The 16,590-nt window shown below is 37.7% G+C and overlaps 1 long non-coding RNA gene across 1 annotated transcript; it reads right to left on the bottom strand.

The window, feature by feature from the left end:
• Nucleotides 1-586: 586 nt before the first annotated feature.
• On the bottom strand, nt 587-4,699 carry LOC119707745. Its single transcript, XR_005258838.1, has 3 exons — nt 4,604-4,699; nt 1,119-1,223; nt 587-693 (listed from the first exon to the last, which is right to left on the bottom strand). It is a non-coding gene; the product is annotated as an uncharacterized LOC119707745 (long non-coding RNA).
• Between the last annotated feature and the right edge of the window lie 11,891 nt (nt 4,700-16,590).

Below are 16,590 nucleotides of genomic sequence, written 5' to 3'. Positions count from 1 at the left end.
CTGTAATTAAACTGGAAAATATCTGTAGAAATTGGCAAGTAAACATAATTACTGCCAAAATTTAGTCCAAGTGCATAGTCAGTTCTATTAGACTCCTTTGAACCTTACTCTCAGTGGTGATTTCTTTTTCCAAAGAGGTTTTTCAGAAATTCTATTAATTTTTATATTAATGATTAATATGTGTGGTGCATGTGTGCATGAATTGCTAGTTAAACTCCAGTTTGCATCAGAAGAGTAACTTTTTGCAGAAGGCTTAATTCTCTTGCTGTTCATTTTCTTGTGGAGTAATTGTAGAATCTACTGAGTATTTTATGAAGGGAATGTGTTCTGTCCCAAAGAGGGCCAGACAGCTCAATTTATTTCTGAACAATGCCTTGCTGTTTGACTCCTGTGTTTATAGCTGACCTAATGCCTTATAACTCTCGTACCTGGCACATATCACATTAACTAGTACATGTAGCATTTTTATTCAATATATGCAGCTTGGCAAATCTAGAGACTGTCTCATATAAAACAGCTTCAAAACAGCAAATCCTTATTGTCCATCTTCCACCTCTGGCCCAGAAAAACTCTCAGTCCACAAAAGTTTCAATGCCACCATTTATTAAAAGTCACTGAGATATAAACATATTATTAAAATGAGGGATGTGCATCATTTAAAAGAACTGGAGAGGGACCATTTGTCTTCATCCCCTGCAAGAAGAAAAGGCTGTTTTATTTTAAAAGTAATGCCAGGCAATAGAAATCATTTGCTATTTACCAGAGCTGTAGATATAAAATATCACACAATGTTGGAAGATCTGCTTTTAAAATAATTTTAGTACTAAACATTGAGATCAAGGTCTAGAGTAATTACCCAAATAACACAACTGATAGCTACAATTCTTGAAACTAGGCACCTAGGTTGTAAACCAGCAAGGAAATTAAGAATAATCAATGTGGCTGAGACTAAGGAATCTCTAAAGGCATCATCCTCAGCTACCCAACATCATAAACTAAGAACAGAATTTTTTTTTTAATTTCCCCTTCCCTTTTTAGCTCAAATATCAGGTCTTAACATGTTAAGTGCATTTTACTTTAAAAAGCTATGAGAAAAAGAATAGAAATAGTTTGCTGACCAGGTAAGGGTTCACATTTTCCTATTTTTCTGCAGGGCAATTTCCAGGATGCTGTCATTCTTCTGGATCCCCAGGTTCTGCATCACTGGTTGTATAGAGCCCCAACTTCAATGAATCAGAAGTTTTCTTCTTAAAATTTCTACATACCTTCATTTTCTATTAGCACCAAAGCTCAAATATTCTTAACAGCATGTCTGTTAGAACACTTTTCAGAAAATATAAGGATGGTTTTGAATTCCCTCAGGTTGGAATGGAAACAGATTTCTCACTTTTTAAAATTAATTTACTTACTACATTGCTGCTATGCAAATATTTGGCTGAAGGTCAATATCACAATAAAACAAGGTGAAAACAATTCCAGTAGCTGGAATACAGAAATGATATAAAATAATTTTTATTGGAGTTTTCTTGGAGAGAAGAAAAGAGAGCAGTAATAAAATACTTACACCAGGAGGAATAGTTGCAGACTTAACACCTACCTAATTTACAAACGTAAAGTCAAGTGCTAAGACTTGTGCAAAATGTGGCCTTTGAATACATAGAAATCATGCTACAAATCACAGCAAGGTGTAAAGCCAGAGGTGTTTTTTTTTTATGAGAGAAGATTTCATTACTGGCAAAAAAAAAAAAAAAAGGTTCTGAAGGACTGTTCTGGGATTTATTTAATTATTTAATTCAGTGGGATATAAAGGCAGCTGGTACCTATGGAGCAGAAGGGAAAGATAAGAGAGCCACTGCATTTGCCTTGTGGTTCAGAAAGAGAGAAAGGACAAGGGAGGAGTAAGTATTTTTAGAAATTCAGTGGAATTTTATTTTGCAATTGATCCTCTAAAATTTTCTCTTGCTCATAGCAGTATGTGCTCATACCCTATGGGCATGAACTGAAACCACAGCCATGAATTTCAATGGGCTTTACTGGCACAATTACATCATTGTGTTGTCTACATCATGGCAAATTTTTTCAGGAAGAAGAAAGATACAGAAAATCCTGGAGAAAAATTACTCTGCATCAGTTAGTTTTGGGCACTTATAATTTGTGTGATGCTGAGATGTTTCTCACTCAATTTTACATGAGATGAAATGAAGTAAAACACACTAGATTTGCATCACCTTTTCAGAATCCAATTCCTCTCATTGTTTTTGGAGTAATTCAGATTTCTTTTTTCATCTGAGTCATAAGGGTGCCTCAAAAAAAGATGCCAGAGATGGGATTTTACTTTGGGAAGACATTTTTGTCTTCCCCATGTCCTAATAATCATATAAAAGAGATTGCAGGTGCTGCTCACCCTCTGCTCTTCAAAGGTTGGAACCAAACCAGGTCAAAATTTCGACTCCATGAACTCAGCGGGAAAACTCCCACAGACTCTGCTGGGGTCAGGAAAGGTAACATTAGATAATTGTCACTCCTCTGTCTTCCCTTTGGCCTCAGTAAAATAGGTTGAAATGGTTCTGATTCAGATTTACAGATGTATGGTTTTCAAGCTCAAAAAGTTTTTGAATGAAAGCCTAGACACATATTCTTTAAATGATTGCAGCATGTTTGGGACATAGTTAACTTACAGGGTGTGTATGGCAGGGAAAAACACTGTGATTAAGAATTGTTTACTCTGCAAACCCTAGGCAACATCCCCAGTTTTTAGAGCTATATGTGAGAGATACAGGATTTCTCTGAACAAGATGTAAATCAAATAATAGCAAGAAGACATGGAATACTAACACATACTTCTAAGTTGTGAGGATTTTTTTCTGTCATTTATTTGGATGGATAAATTACCATTTGCACTAAAGTAGAATGGAGATTCTAACTGTGTTGTCTGCTGAACTAGCTATGGTTCACTGTGGAGTAATCAATGTAAGGAGGAAATGAGACAGTGCGGCTAAAAGTTGAGAGGTGTCAGTCAGCATCATGCAGACAAGTAGGGGCAAAACAGAACTTCTGCTGGGGCTTAGAAGTGTTGTGTCCTAGAGCATATGCAGATGTCAACAAAGAAAAAAACTCAAGTCTTACACTAATGTGTATCAACTTATATATTTCCTATGAAGTGCTGCCATTTTTCCAAAATAAAATATTTGACTTTTCAATTCAAACAGAACAGATTGGCTGAAGTTAAAATAAATGAGATTTTGCATGTTCTGTCAGGTATTTAACAGGCAGTTTTCTGACTGAGCACATTTGAAATTATCACAAACTATACCTGATTTGACATTAATTTTATGGATTTTGTTTCTGCTAAAGCTGATAAATGATGATTTTCATCTCTCCAAAGGTTTGGTCTCAGAAGAGGACAGAGATTTGGAGAAAAATAATCAAACAACCAAAAAACTTAATCTAAATTGTTGAAAGGATAGGATTATATTAAATAGAATTTAGGGGGAATAAAAGCAAAAGAAACTTTTATATTTCCTAATGTAGAAGTTTGGAACAACAATATACCCTTGGAAAAAAAACCCAACTTTTTACAGAGAAAAAAAGCACAGCTAATTTCTCAAATAACAAGCAAGATATAAAATACAGAAATCAACTTTCTTAAATGAATTGCTACAAGAAATCTGTGTACTATCTGGGAACTAGACCAGAGCAATTTGTGTGTGGTCGTTTGAATGAAAAAACAATATGCAACTCTAATTGAAGGAAGGGGAATTTGGCCTGTAGAGTCACTGCTTACTAGTCAAAACAGAGATTTAAGAAAATATAGACTTGTCTTTATTCTAATATGTAGTTTTGGAGTAAATCAAGGAGTGCTCTGTTTGGATTAAATTTTGCTGAATGCCCCTGTTTACTTGTACTAAGTGCTGCTGAAGAAATAGAAGAAGACATAGACCAGACATTCTATAATTTAAACAGTCTGATAGCAGAAAACATACAGTATGCTAAGGGGAAGTGTCTGTTGATTTTGATTTACATTTCATTCATTTACTAATTTAAATAGATTTAAAGCCACCTGCATTAATTTGAACATATTTGACTGAGAGTTGGCCAAATACCAGAATAGCTGCAGAAGCAGCAAGAGAGAAGGAAAATGATGTTTTAGAGTCAGAAATAAGGTGAAATTTAGCAGTACGAATTAATTCATGAAGATCTTAAGGCTAAGAAAAATTAAATTCATGGCACAGGAACTGTTTAATCAGGAATTATACATAAGTGCTGCATAAGTGATGGATTAAAGCACAAGGCTTAGGGTGCAGATACAGGCATCTCTGGGGAAGGTAGCATGGTGCCCTGAAGAGTGTCAGCCTGGCCCCCAAACAGGCCAAAATCCTGAATTAAACTCACTGACCCTCCAGTCACAGCATGGGGAGAGTTGGAGATAGCAGGATGATGACCCAGAAACTTGCTCTTTAGCAGAAATTATTTAGTGCAGGACTGCAGCTGCACTCCTGCTTCATCCCCAGAAGACCCAGATCCAGGCTTGTCTGTCTGCTCAGCACAAATCCTCTGACAGCTCATACGGGAAAGGTGATGTTTAGAACAGACTTCATCTTACCTGCTGAAAGTGAAAGGTCAAAATGTAGCCAAAGCCAGAGGGCTTGTGAGAAAGCGAGACTCAGTGTTTAAGGTGCGGAACTCGGTAGTTTAACTCTGCACAAAACTCTCCTGGTTATGGTACTGAGCTGACCTGGGCTGGGATCCCAGATGTTGGGACTGCAGCCTGGAAGGAGACATGCATTCCACCCACACCCTGATAGCACAAACATTAGCAGAGGGACTGTGTTTCTCCAAGGTTAATGCCTTACCACAGGAATACAATCTGTTTTCCATCTGACTCTCCTAGTTCTCTCTCCACCAGTGAATCCTGGAGCAATTTCAGCAGTAGGCATGTGGAGTATGCTTCCTTCCCTAAACCACAGAGTGATTAGGGCACTCTGCTGAGAGAGATGGGTTTGAATCCCTATAAGCAGGTTAAAATATTATTTCAGTCTTTTTTTGTCCAAATCCTGAGACTGGAAGCCAAAAGTAACATCAAAGCAGTATAATTTCCTTCCTGTGCTTAGCAAAAGTTTTAGTAATGTGATGGGCATACAGTTCTCGTACAGTCCTCAGTTTGATCTTGTTGCCAGCAAGGAAGGAATATGCTAATTGTAGTGGATTGAGTCGTCTGTCACTCAAAATTACTTATTTTGAGTGTGGATGGAAAAAAAAACCCTGTCCCCTGGGAATTCTTTGACTTTCTCCTTTTCTTAATGGATTATATAGCAAATAATTTTACTCAGTTTTGTTCTGCATTAGGAAACATATTTTCTTCTCTTCTGGATGCACAACACCCTCCAGGCCCATTCCAACCCCCCTGTCCTGACCTTTTTCGTTTCTGAAACTTTTTTTACATGTACTGAACTCCCTGAGTTAATGCTCTCCCTGTTGCAGCACACTGGTGGAACGTACAGTCCTGTTCCAGATACAAATGTTTGGCATGATGTTCCCAGCTTGGAGTCAACTGTTTATGACTTTCCTCAGCAGCACGACAGCACTCTATGATTAAATACGCTCAGATTTCTCTCTGTTCTGCTTTGGTTCATGTTGACCAAAAATATGACAACTAAATTCACCTACTTGGAACCTCACCACAATAAATCATCTCTATTTTGTTTGAAGCTGTGGCTCTCAGAACAAGCCAGTGAACCCCTAAGGAAAAAAGCTACCATAAGTAATAGGCAACAATTTTTCTACTTGCAAAGCAAAGGTAGAATTAAAGAGGAGTACAACACTGGGCTGATACTGTGTCACTGTGCTGCAACAGAATTTTTATTTATTACCAACAAACTATGGCTCTCTACAAACACCTGAAAGGAAGTTATAGTAAGGTAGGGGTCTGTCTCCCAAATAACAAGAAATCAACAAGAGGAAATGGCATCAAGTTGCACCAGGGGAGGTTTAGATTGGATATTCGGAAAAAATTCTTCACCAAAAGGTTTGTCAAGCACAGGAACAGGCTGCCCAGGAAAGTGGTTGAGTCACCTGCCCTGGAGATAATTAAAAGATGTGAAGATGTGGCACTTAAGGACATAGGATTAAGTGGCAACTTGGTAGTGCTGGATTAACTGTTGGACTAAATGATCTTAAATGCCTTTTCTAAGCTTAATAATTCCATGTCAATTGCAATAAGACTATTTTTAAATTGTGTGAATTTGGTTACCCTGACGTTAATTGCTGTAAAATATGATTAAAATTCTTTCAGTTCTATTAATAATCTAACATTTTCAACATTTTGAAATACCTTTTGTGTAGTAAAAGATGGAGAGAAGGAAAGAGAAAAGGCTAAGAAAAGATGAAAATCCTCTTTATTGTGTTAGACTTCAAAATAGTCACATTATTTGTGACCATTCAAAATAGTCAAAAATTTGTCTGAAAATACTTCCATGGATAATTTCTATTTTCTCTGGAAGGTTTCTGTTTACCATGTTATAATGTATACAGCAGTGGAGCTGACAGAGTTTTTTGTTTGTTTGGGGTGGTTTTTATTGGTTCCGTTTTTTTATTTTATGTTGGGGCTTTTTGGGTTTTTTATTTTGTTTTCATTTGGTTTTTTGGGGTTTTTGTTTGGATTTTTTTTTTTTTTAATTGAGCATCCAGATACTCAGTAGAACACGGAAATATGAAACATTATGATTTTGGAGGTTTGGACACATGCAGTGTGTAGGAATCTGGCTTCCTTCCTTTAGTTTAGGGAAATGGTTTGTTTGTACAAAGTATAACTGTAGCAAACTAAAACATTTATAATCAATGAAAATTTATCTGAAAAAACCCCAAAAATATTTCAGCAGAGGTTACTACAGGAGAATAATGAAGTGACTGTTCTTCAGCTACACAACACTCAGTACCACCCAAGGACAAGCTGCCCTATAAACAAGCACCAGCTGCTATCTATTGTTTTACATTATTATAAACTTTGTAAGGACAAAGTGTGATATCATCAAGTCCCAAAATCTTTTTATGTCAGTGTTGTGCCAGTTCTAGTTCAAGTACTGGTTTATTTGGGTGCAGCAAATTTGGCCGATCTCATAAGATGAATCTTACTCTTTTTTCCTAAAAATGTTTAAGATTCAAGATTGAGGGGCAGAGGTGATACCAGAAGCATAATATAACAGTTAAAGTCTGAAAACCAGGGAATACAGACTCAGATTTTAAGGTTTTATGATTTTCAGACATTCCTCCCTAGGAAATATGCCAAGGTGAGCATCCAAATGTTTATTGTTACACTCCTGAAAATCTTGTTTCTGGCTTTCGGTTCCAAACTTCATCTGATTGCTGTTAAAGCATCGTTTGAAAACCTGATCATATGCTACTTTTCCAATGAAAATTATTGAAGTGGGCAGAACACCCTTAGATAATTGCTGTTTACAAAATGTTTCTTTTAATAAGGAAGTTTATGTAAAAGCAAACTACAAGACTAAAGAATTTATCTAGTTTTAAAATTGATAATTAGGCTGATATAAAAATTAGGCTGATATAAAAAATAGGTTTACTGTGGAAAAGAAACAAGAAGTAGGTCCAAGAACAAAGAACTGCTGTAGTCAGGAAGCTTGTTTGAAAGTCTGCACAGGACCTGCAGTGTCTCAGGACAGACAGACAAAGCTTGTTTCACACTAAGACTTTTTAGGATCTACTCTCAGGTTTCAGTTCCTTCCTTTCCTGCTCTCCAGGCCATTAACAGCAGAGGGATCACCCAGGGAAAGGAAAGAGTGCCAAGGGCTGGATCTGCCAGGGTCACAAGCCCACCACCAGCTGTGCAACCAGGCTGCCTCTTCACCACTTTGTCTTGAGCTGTTTCCCACACGGAGCACCCATCAGCACCGTAAGGGATGGGTGGCTGCTTGTGGCCCTTTCCTGGAAAATTAAATAAATCCTCCTGGAAGAACTAAGTGTGTTAGTAAGAGAAGGAAAAAGAGAGCACACCACCTATCTTATTGACTTCTTGGGGAAACGCCACAACTATTAGGTTGTTACATAGACAAGGAATCCTTTTCTCTTGACACAGTCCCAGGCCAGGAAAAAGAAAAAAATCAAACCTGCCAGAAGGGAGAGTGTAGCAACAGACTCCTCATTATAGCTATGGGATTTAAAAAATATTCATTTTTGTGTTTTACCTTGCTCTGGGTAGCTAGAGAACAGAGGTAGGTTGGAAATCTCACAGGATTCACTGTTATGGCATCAAATTTTCCACACCCAGCACATATTGGATTCTGGGCAGCTAATATGAGATTTGTTACTCCTTTTCAAGAGGTTGGAGTTCTGGCAGGGCTTGGCCTTTGAACCTTTCTCTTTCTTTTCCTAATCAAACTCACAGAGGTAGAAGTTTTGACCTGTCAAGAAGTAGATTCTGCAGAGCAAGAGAAAGTGATACAGCTATCAACTCCATGACAAATGGCAGTGATTACATCCTAGCAGGCCATCTGTGACTAATTTATGGCATCACAGGTGCACAGGAGGCAGAGGCAAGTAGACAGTTCAGTAGTGAAAGGACCAGTAATGGTCTCTCCCCAGGGACTTCAAAGGTTAATTGATTAGGGAAAGCAAAAATTACACAGACTCTAATTATTGTTGGGTTTTAACAACAAAATAAAAAGAAATTCTTAATGAAGTATGGGAAGGAAGGAAGGAAGGAAGGAAGGAAGGAAGGAAGGAAGGAAGGAAGGAAGGAAGGAAGGAAGGAAGGAAGGAAGGAAGGAAGGAAGGAAGGAAGGAAGGAAGGAAGGAAGGAAGGAAGGAAGGAAGGAAGGAAGGAAGGAAGGAAGGAAGGAAATTGAAATATAAATTAAAAGTATTTTTATTCTTCAACTACCACATTGTTTTGCTTGCTTAAAACATTTTAAAAGGCAAAGATGTATTTTTAGTGAAAATATTTTCTTCCATTATAGTAAGCAGTAAGAAAATATTGAACAGCTGTAATAGCTAGAATGCAATACACCCTGTAGAAAGCAAAATATGTACTTGAAATGAGCACTGGACAGGGAGCACAGCCTGATACAGCTCAGCACAGAGCATCTAAATGAACTGAGGTCAAACCCCCTCTTCCTTGATTTTGCAGCAGGTTGACTGACACTCTCTGCAAGAATAAGCCTGCATTTCTGCCTGTGACCTGAAAAGGGTGCTTAAACTTGCTCTGTGAGTGGAAAGATGTGAGGCAGCCATGGGATGGCAGCAGTTTGATCTTGCTTCTGATTCAAGCCCATCCAAGCAGGGGCCAGGAGCTGCTCAAGCTGACTTTCAGCGTTGGGGTATTTCCTAAGGTGAGGAGGGCATCATGTCTGGCTGCCTCTGACTCCTCAGGCAGGGATCCATGAATATTTAGGGGCAATGCTGGGAGAGTATTTGGAGTGACTCACATGTTTTGGTTCTGTGGCACATTAATGATTCTGCTGTAATGCTCCTGGCCCATGGATATGTGCTTCCTTCTGTGAAAAAAACCTGCACAATATTCATATAGGCATTTAAAATCCAAATATTTAATATTATTCTTTTACAATATTGAAAATGTAGTCAATAATATTGTGAAAAGAATTCTCAGGGCAACAAAGCCCAAATTAAAAACAAACAAACAAAACAGCTTCAGCAGCAGTATTTTGATTGCCTGCTGTATTGGTTTGTTTGTTTTCCTATAAACACTGAATTTGCTTATTTAAAAACAATGTTCTTTAACACCATTCAGTATGTTTCCCAGATCCCTAAGCACGAATTATAAACAGATTTCTTATAAAATATGACTGTAGTGAAGAGCAAAAATAATGAAAAATGTGATTGTTAATTCTTTTGGTTGCTTACTGGCCAGAAAAAAAACTTTTATTCAGACAAATTATCATAATCTGAATTAATTCTATTAGCTTATTATGATGCCCAGAAAACTGGATTGTGAGTGAGGGCAAGGGATTTAAGAAAGCTCCATCTCATAGTCCTGGAAAAGAGATCTGTTAATAGGTTTCCTTGTAATGGTCATCTGAGTGTAGTAAATTACTCCAAAATATGACAGCTTTATCCCAGATTCAGGAAGTGCCTAAGTAGGGGGTTAATGAGGAGTAGGAATTTTACTCTGCCTCTCTCTGCCTTTCTCTGTTGTGCCTTCTCTCCATAGACAAACCCTAGACCATTATCCTGCAGTGAGATTCAGACAGTCTGACCCAATTCCAAGCTGATGGAAAACATGTTGTTCTTCTAAAATCATAAGATTGGCCCATTAATCAATAAATGCATGCTAAAAGCAACAGCAACAACAAAAAAATCCCAACCAGACAACAAAAAGCCCAAAATACCCTTCTAAAATGCTTCTATTGGTTTGTAAGATTTAAGCTTTTGTCGGAACTCAGAATGTCCCTCAGACATTCTCGGATGTTCCAGACCCAGGTCAGAAGCATCTGAGACCCTGGCATGCAGCCAGAAACCCCTGTGGCTTTGAATCTGACCCATGGAACAATTTACCAACCTTGCAGGAAGAACAAGAAGTCACAAAAAGTTTAGGTATTGTAGTAGAAGTAGTCACAAGGTGAAAGGAAGGATTTTTGAGTGCTGTACAGGGGGGGTTTTAGGCCTTGTACGCAGGGGTCCAAGTTTTGTACATGGGGGTCAGAAGTTCTAAGATGGAGGGATTTTGGCGTGCCCTGTCCTCCTTCTTTCTCCTTCCTAAGCTCCATGTCTTTGGTGATGTTGGCACTCACAGATTGGTTTAGAGTAGAAAGTCACCATTCAATATAGGTAATAGGCATTGGGGAAAATCCATAAGCACTTGATACATAATGTATGATATAAAAGATAGCACCAGCCCCCTGGGAGGGCAGTGTGCCTTTGTCTGAGCTGCTGAACGGGCCACAGCAGTTCAGGAAGAAAATCTTTTAGATAATTTATAATAAACTACCTTGAGACCGGACGACTGAGGACTGCTGAGTCTTTCTTTGAAGGCACGGGTTGGAGGAGAGACTTTTCCATTTTTCGGGGTCACCCCAGTCTGGGGGTGTGCCCTGACAAGCTTTATTTTTATATTTCTCTGGGGTTTTTTTACAGTGTGGAAAAACTGGAAGATTTTTCTAAGAAATGGAACTGAAGGTGTCATTCTGATGTAATGGGTTGTATCAAAAAGTCGAGATGCAAGAACAATGTTTTGAATGATCTAAAACGCAGAATGGCTATTGTCATTGATATATCAAATTTAAGCATTCAAATAGTAAAATAGTAACATTAAGGGATTAATATTTTTGCTCTGTCTCCAGTGAAAATTTAATTACTTCATTGTTATTTTATTATATATTTCTCTTTGCAGATAAAAATATATTTTTCATGGAGTTTCTTTTTGGCGCTTTTTTAATGCCTCCCTTGAGGGAGGTGTGGTTAAGGTGCTTATTGGTTCTCGCTCCCCAACTGCCTAAATTGCTCTGATTTAATCAGAAAATAGATTATACTGGTTTTGGCTGGCATAGAATTAGGTAAAAGCCATTATTTTTACTCTTTTTAGTGCATTTCTACTCTTTTTAGTATATTTTTAGTCTTTTTAGTATATTTATTTAGTATAATTTTTTAGAGATGAACAAATGCCACAGGAAAATACCTTTTTACAGAGAGGATTCAAGGAACTCTAGGGATGGTGTTCAGGCAGATAATCTCTGTTTGAGTAACATTTTCCCTGCAGTGTGGGTTGGTTCAGGAAAGTATTTGCTTTCCTGATAAGAAGCCTTTGGACATTTTCCCAGGTAGTGGAACTAATTCATATGATACACTTGTATACTGTTACAATCTAATTTTGATATCTTAACCAACTTTTCAAAAAAAATTGTGTTTTAACTTTTCACTCCTTAGCCTGCAGGTGAGATTAATTTCATTATCCTTTCTGCTGTGGCAGATCCTACAGGACCTCACATCTCTAGGGTATTTTTTTGCATAGCAAAAGTATTTGAAAATATTGTTTGTAATAAACTAACTCATAGAAAACAAACACCATGATTTGAAGCTTAATCTTCAGGTGGTTTTTAAAGAAACTAAACCCAAATGCATCTCTAATATAATATTTTACTTATTTATATTGGAAACATCTTTAGGTGGATGAGGTTTGCCAGTGATGTACATATGAGAAAGTGTCTTTTCTCTGCATATGGATCCTCTTCTATTAAACAATAAATACAACTGTGAAGATCAGAACAGCAGCTTTATGCATACACAGAAGAAGCAATAGACTCACCAGCATTAATCTGCTTGTGCTTATCCAATTTTCCTGCTGGAGGGGAAAATAAAGGCGAAAAAAAGTCTTCTACCTACAGAGAATTAATACAGAATTTATTGCATAAGCACATATTCATTTGCCTTTTGACATCTAGTCATAAACCAGAGTTCCTTTCTTTGTCTTCTTCCTGAGTTATAGGTTAACAAATCATGATTTTGGCCTGCAGACTGCATGCTATCTGCTTTCACTGTTGCCTTATTCTTCCTTCTCTGTGCTGTTTTAGTGGTCCATGTTTCAAAAAAAAAAAATTCTCCTTTGCTCTGGTATTTTTCTCCAGGATGCCTCAAAAATACTTCTAATATAAATTGCCTTGCAAAATCATATTCACATACACAATTTCCAGGGTTTATACAAGAAATACAGAGAAAAAATTGTTTTCACAGTTTATAAAAAAAAAAAAATAATTGTGAAATGTCAACATGAATTCTTGGGTTGCATTATGAATTTCAAACCAGCACAGCAAAAATAAGAAAAGGACATATTTAAATCACTTTATGTGGCTCCTTCATCTGTACAGAGAAATAGATATCAAAACAGGGCAATAGAGGCATTTAGGTTATATACACAAAAAAATTTAAGAAGAAAATTATGACAAAAATGAAAGCCAGAAAGTAAATTCTGAAATTAATTTTGTGTCCCTCCTCCTTTTCTTTCAAGCTTATATCATATTTTTTCTCATGACTGACGCTATATTTGGGCATTAAAATAAGTGCTGTAAGATCAGGTCTGAAATTATTTAGGCCACAAATTTCAAATTCAGCCTATCCTGACATTTGTGTTTCTTTGCATTTGAAAGAATGGACCTTGAGAACTCACTGCTTGAATCAGAAATTTCTTAATTTGGCTGTCGAACAAAAATTATTTTTATTCGAGCTATTAAGGATTACTAAAACTCTACATTAAACCTCACATTTACCTCAGTTAGTGTGCTTGAGGAGTGTGGTTACACTTTGTGTAGTTAGGGAGAGGGGGATAAAGATAAAAATTTTTCTCCTCTCCTCTAAGGCCAGTTAGGGTGAAGTCAGCTCATGCAAAACTCAGCTGTTTGGGCTGATTTAATTTTTTTTTTTTTTCCTCCTGGATCGTATGATTTAATAAATCAGCTGTAAAAACTTGCATATTCCTTTCCCTTTTGTTGAACCTCAATTGCTTCTGACATGCACTTGATAAACACAGCACAAAGTGTTGACATACTGTAAAGCAGATCAGGGCCAGTTGATGCAATGAGCATTCCCTGCATTGTGAATTCCAGTTGCGTGGAGCAACCACTTGAGGGGCTGAGGGGTTATTTCTCACTGTCCAAATGATGGATGGAAGATATCAAACAGCTGAAGTGCCTTTGTGCAATGACTCAAGTAGCAGAGTATGACAAATAAATGAGTACTTTATATTTAATAATCTCTCCATAAAAAAAAACCAAAAAAACAAACCAAAAAAAACCCAAAAAACAAGACCAACAAACAACCAAAACCAAAACAAAGCAAACAAGGAAAACAAAATGAATTGCAGCTTTGATTTTTAGGGAGGTAGAAGTCATGACAGCTTAATTTCCTTGGATAGTATTTTTAGCGTAGCTTAATAACTTAATGTTATCTGTCACTGTGGGGATGCAATTGTTTAAAAGCATCCAGATTGATTTGAATTGACAGGTTTTATTATGTTTAGAAATTGAAATAAATGGTTGCAATGCTCTGAACATAAAAGTAGTGACAGGTAGTGGGGAAAAGGTGATGAGTGAAGAAGACCAAAAAAAGAAAAAAGTCTGGAAACAAGTGGTCCATCAAGAAAGACAAAGAGGACAGAAAAGTGAAGCCAAGAACCAGACAATGGTAGCAAAAACAACTGAGAGAATGAGCCCAAGCCATTAGGTTTGTTGTTTGGTTGCTTTTGATTATTTACTGGTGAAAACAGAGTGAGTTTTTTACAAAAAATCGGCTAGTTTAGAATTTAGTCCAGAGACTAGAGACAGCTGTGTCCTAAATTGAGACAAGTTGTACAGCAAAAGGGTAAGTATGAAGGCTGTTAACAGGGAAATTAAGGCAAATTTTTTCTAGGCACAGGAAAAAAAAATCAACAGCACAGTTACAGGAAGCAGTGTCCCTTTTCTTTATTTGCTTGTTTTTATGGATCCATGTTCTAATAGCTGGGTATTTCTCAGGCAGCCTTCAGGCAGTCAGAAAGCAGAGCAGAGGGAACTCAGACAGGTAGAGGTGGGACAAGCAAGGCTTTATGCTTCCCTGGTTTCTGGGTGAAGAAGCTGCCTGTGAACATCCCGCGTATAAGCAAAATTTTGCGTAAATTCAAAGCAAGAGGTTTTCCTTTCAGCACCTTTGTGCTGAGCACTGCAGCTGACCTGGGATGGTGTCCATGGCTGTGGGATCACAGGAGGTTTGGTTCAGCTCTGGCAGGAAGGGAAGAGGCAAAGGCAAGCCCTGAGCTCAGCCAGGCACACAGAAAGTATCACCTCGGCTGCTTATTGCTGCAGCCAGCCCCTTCTCTGGGTCATTTTGATGCCTTGAGAGGGCTGACCTAGAACAGAGACTAGATGGGGCTAGAGAATAAAGTAGGGATTTGTTGGAAGGCCTCAATGGATCCACCTTGGGCAGCACAAGAGCCCAGCCATGGCTGCACCCCAGGTGAACCCAAACTGGTCACAAAATGCACGACCAGTCACGGGGTCTCTCACTTTTATAAGTTCTGGTCCATTTGCATATTGGAGCTAATTTAGGTTGTGAAGTCCCATCCTTCTTGTTTTTCTCTCTTCAATCCACGTTGTTTGTGCTCTTGAGCCTGAGATTTGGATAATTTGTCATTGGTCCCAGCTAGGGAAGGAATCATTTTGTCTCCCTACTCTGTGAAGAGATCTCACCATCCCCTAATATGAAGCTCAGGCTAAAGCAGGGTAGACACTCAAGCAGTAGAGAGTCTGAAAAATATAAAAGCTGAAACCTGAGTCACCAATTTCATCAAGCCACAGTGTTAGGGGTAATATCAAAGGGATTGAAACAAAATCCTGTGGGACAGTTGTACCTTTTTAATGATGCTGCTGAGAAACTCAGCCAGGATTGCATCTTACACTTAAAATTTTATGTGACTGCTGTCAGTGAAAACACTAATGGAAACACCATCCTTGCTGAAGTACATTGAGGGATGTACTTGAATCTTGTTTCTCTTCCCCCAAATACTAATAATAACAAAATTTCACAACACAATTGACAAATATATAGTTATAGTTATAGTTATAGTTATAGTTATAGTTATAGTTATAGTTATAGTTATATTTTTTTTTAAAGGCAGCAGGAAGTGGGCTCAGAAATAAATAGGAATGTGATTAAAAAATTAGAAAAACCTATCCACCAAAACTGCTGCAGAAGAGAGGAAAAAATATGTTTGAAGATCTGTGTAAGAATATCTTGGAAAACAAGGAAAAGTTTGAGATTATTTTTTCTTCCCTGCATGGAAAAGGGAGTATTTTTGGGAAGGGCTATACCTATTTTCTGAGGATACAAAATAGTGAGAAAGCAGAATGAAGAGCACAGAAACAGTCAAGGAAGTACTCAGTGAAAAGGAAGGGTGCTGTTTTTTCTCCAATTTCACAAGAAGAAAAACCTTGAAAAACTTTGTGAAATGGGCATGGTCAGGGCAGTAGGTGTAAGTTCAGTTCTTGATATTTCCTTTAAAGATAACTTTATTTTGTGCTTCTTCTGCACATAACACAACAGAAATTACTCTCATAGAAAATGCTGTCCCAACCATTTAATGGTGCCCCAACCAATACAATAATATTGCACAGAGTTTTTCAAAGGAGCTTCCTAAAGAGAGCAGAGGAGAAAGTTACATTTTGTTTCCACATGGTGGAAAAATTCCAGATACATGACAGTAAGCTGGAACAGGATTTTGGCCAGAAAGTCTCAGAAACCATAACACAGAAAATATTCCTTTCTCATAAAAAAAAAAAAAAAAAAAAAAAAAAAAGAGAAAGAAAGAGCACTAGTATCCTACTGTGAGCCAATATGAAGGGATTAATTAACACCCTAAGGTGACAATAGTTAGTGTCATCCCACCCAAAGGCCACAGGGGATGCACAGATACTTCACACTCCTGTTTGAGACACCAGCTTTTCTTGGGTGAAGTAATAGAGCAGCTGTGCAAGCACGAAACACAAGAAATATGGCTTGAAAAAGCCCCAGGAAAGAGGCACACTCCCTCAAGACCCCGAACACATTTTACATTTGACCCTGGAGCAGGAGAGGCAGCAGACGCAGCGCCAGAGC

This window comes from Motacilla alba, chromosome 1A (assembly GCF_015832195.1).
Source record: "Motacilla alba alba isolate MOTALB_02 chromosome 1A, Motacilla_alba_V1.0_pri, whole genome shotgun sequence".
NCBI classification, from domain to species: Eukaryota; Metazoa; Chordata; class Aves; order Passeriformes; family Motacillidae; genus Motacilla; species Motacilla alba.
Note: the sequence above shows the minus strand (reverse complement) of the source record. Positions and strands in the feature narration are given on the sequence as shown.